Source organism: Mus musculus, chromosome 18 (assembly GCF_000001635.26).
Source record: "Mus musculus strain C57BL/6J chromosome 18, GRCm38.p6 C57BL/6J".
Classification (NCBI taxonomy): domain Eukaryota; kingdom Metazoa; phylum Chordata; class Mammalia; order Rodentia; family Muridae; genus Mus; species Mus musculus.
Genome location: NC_000084.6, coordinates 32,879,779 through 32,883,129, shown reverse-complemented (window position 1 = coordinate 32,883,129; position 3,351 = coordinate 32,879,779). Strand labels below are relative to the sequence as shown.

Sequence of the window (3,351 nt, the reverse complement as noted above, 5' to 3'; positions counted from 1 at the left end):
TCCTGTAAGAGCCACATTCCTGTCAATTCTAGAAGTCTTGCTCATCACTCATTGATACTCAAGAGAATGAACTGCATCCACAGACCACTGAAGACTGCACAATTTGGGCCAGTCTTTCATCTTGTAATAGCCACATAATTTCATTTCCTATTAAGTAGGTCTACCTTTGATAATGTATATACAAGATTTCACTAGATAAAATCAGGATTTATCCATAACTTACACTTAAAAATCCTCAATACATAGTGAGCCATGGACAGTGGCCACTGCCAGTCAATGCAACAAGTTCTGTGGCTTCATCTTTCCAATGGAATCCTGAAGGTCTCTTCCCTGTTGATAGAGCTTTGACCCTCTTCCCTTGGGTTTCTTGCTTGGGAAACCTTTCCATATATGATGATTAGAGCTGTGACAGCCATTTTGAGACCACAAAATGTCAACTTTGAAAAACAAAAGGGCTTGTCATTTGTATTTGTGTTTTTCTTCGTGTCACCGAGTAAGAGAGTAAACTACCTCCTAGTCCCTGATACATGAGAGATTCCTACTCACTTGCACTGGAGGGTAGAGCTACCTGTTGTAAAGAGAAGTTTCTATTGAATGAAAAGGGCTGGGTGCTGGGCAGCTAGAGAAAGAAATGTTCTGCTTTGGGTCTGGATACCTCGTGAATACCTTTTCTGTGCCTCAGGAATTTGCACCATAGAATCCTGAACCCCAGTTTCTCAGCTGGCAACAATATGAATTGGGAGTGTTGTGAAGCAAGGGCTGTGTGGAACCTGACCAGGGTGGGTGGCAGCCATGGCTTGCAATGTTCAGAGGCATCAGAGACTGAGGTCCCAACACTTAGATCAGTATCAGCTGTGGCAGAGTACCTTGGCATGATCTGATTGTTACTCTCAGCCACATAAGGTAAAAAACGACTTAGAGGGGTACCTAGTAGTCTTTAAAGATACTATGCTGAAATGTCTGACACTGAAACTGATCATCAGCACTGACGTATTACACTGTATCAACAGTTATACATTCTGGATTTATTGTTTATTTCATCTAAAATTTCCACCTAGAAACAACTCAACTCAACTCATTGACACCTTCTAAATCTGAGTTCAATGGACCCCATTGAACTTAATGAACTTAATGAAAGCTGCCTGGCCTCTGGCCCTCACAAAGGGCTTAAATAGTAGCAGCAATGTATGTTCCATATTGTAGGTATAAGATGGAAAGCATTTTGGAGAATAATCTTGGTTTTCATACTGTGCATGTTAACATTTTCTGGTGAGGATACAATCCTTCAACTGGTCAAGTAGAGCAGTGGTCCTCACCTTTGTGGTGTTGCCTTAGGAGTCTCTCAGTCTTGAAAATCAAGGGCCCTAGTAAGCTTTGGTTTAGCTCCTGAAATTCTGTTGGTATTTGCTGTCCTTGACCTACTATAGGTAAAAAACATCAGATAATATAGTGATTACAAAAACAGTTTTTCATGATATTTTGCTGACCTCCTAAAAGAGTTTCAGGGAATCCCAGGGAACAGTGGACTATAAGTTGACAAGACACTAAATTAAGTACTTGTTGAATACCTGTTGTGTACAAAGCACTGACATATATTCTGTAGGAAATTTGAAAATTTAGCTAAGACAGGCTAGAAGCAAAGGTGAAGCAATGGGGATGAGATTATCACGTGAACACAAGGTGAGAAGACAGAGCAGGCTGACATCCAAATGAGACGGCAGAGCAGGCCAAAACACAAGACCACAGCTACAACTAGGCTGAGACACACTGAAGATGAGGGGAAATGACAGGGTGCACCCAGATTTACCTTCAGTGTCTCTGGGCAATGCTGCTATTTCCGAAATTTTGCTATGTAAAATGCTATAATAAATGGTCTTCTCTCCTTGAAAGACAATTGTGAGAAGTATGTCAGTTGGTCTGTCTGTGTGGGTTTAGGGAACTGACTCAGGTGTCTTGGATACAAAGAAAGCACTCTACCATTGAGTTACACCTTTAGCCCAAGATCAGTGATTTTAAAAATAAAATTTGTTGGGGCTGGAGAGATAGATGGCTCAGTGGTTAAGAGCATTGACTGCTCTTCCAAAGGTCCCGAGTTCAAATCCCAGCAACCACATGGTGGCTCATAGCCATCTGTAATGAGATCTGATGCCCTCTTCAAGAGTGTCTGAAGGCAGCTACAGTGTACTTACATATAATAAATAAATCTTTAAAAAATAAAAATAAAATAAAATTTGTTCAGGTAATATAAGGTGTGGTATACATACACAGTGACTGTGACTTCTAAGCAGGAAGGAGCGTGGTGATTTCCTCATCTGAGTGCCCACAAAGGTCACAGAGATAAGCTAATATGAGATAATGCCTCTTCATTTTGTTTGCCTGCAGTCAGGCGAGCTATTTTTGTTTATTGCTGAAGGAAAGTGAAACTCTACACCCAGCTTTCGCCCACTTCCTGGGAAACATGGGGCTGAATACTGTTGGGTGAGGAGCTCCTCTGACAAGGGCTGTACTTCCCACCACTTCCTGGAGAGCTGCCTGGCTCAGCAGTCACCCTGTGACTCACCGCAACTTGCCTGTGTCTCCTTCCTGTTCATGCAAGAGCCAACCTGGAGACCACCCACCTTTCCCAAAGAGCCAGAGCCAGAAACTAACATCCAAATGACTGCGGTCAGGTGAAGAAGGAGTCTGGAGTTTTGGGGAAGCTCCAATGACTCAAGCAACAAACATGGCTGCAGCTTCTTAGCGTACTTCTCTTGGAGAAAATGGAATAGAACCAATCACATAGGATTTATCTTTGTAACAGGATATGTGAACAGTATTATATAAATGCAAATTATTACAGATGGAAAAATTCTATTTGAAAAACTAAACAGAGTTAGAATAATCTACAAAGTACTAAACTAATATACAGTAATACCTGGATAAATACTGTGTCCTGTCTTATTTAAGATGCATGGTATACTATATGCAGTTCACGTCTCCTCTGAGCCCAGTTGGGGACCATCCACCTCTCCATGCCTGAGGATGACAGTGAGCTTGAATTTGGTCACCCTGCATTCCTATTTCCCTCCTATTATGTCCTATCTGCACTCCTCTCTTGCCAGTCCCTTCACTCAGAGCCCAGGGCATATGACTTCTGGTCCTCCTTGTCTCTGTGGAGATGGATATACACTGCCCTTCCTATCCTCCTCACCTTCTGAAACCAGGCACATCAAAGGACTTGTCCCTTTTGCTTTGGGATTCTGACCATCTTGCCACACTGTCCTTCCATCCCAGGTATACAGAGTGAAGGTCGAGGTAGAGGAAGAGAGGTGGAGAGGAGCAGAGTTCCATGGCTTTTCCTTACAGTTGAGG

General features: G+C 42.5%; 1 non-coding gene across 1 annotated transcript; it reads left to right on the top strand.

Annotated features, from left to right (window-relative positions):
* The first annotated feature begins 2,456 nt into the window (after nucleotides 1–2,456).
* Nucleotides 2,457–2,557, top strand: Mir6361 (microRNA 6361). Its single transcript, NR_105779.1, has one exon. It is a non-coding gene; the product is annotated as a microRNA 6361 (primary transcript).
* The last annotated feature ends 794 nt before the right edge of the window (nucleotides 2,558–3,351 follow it).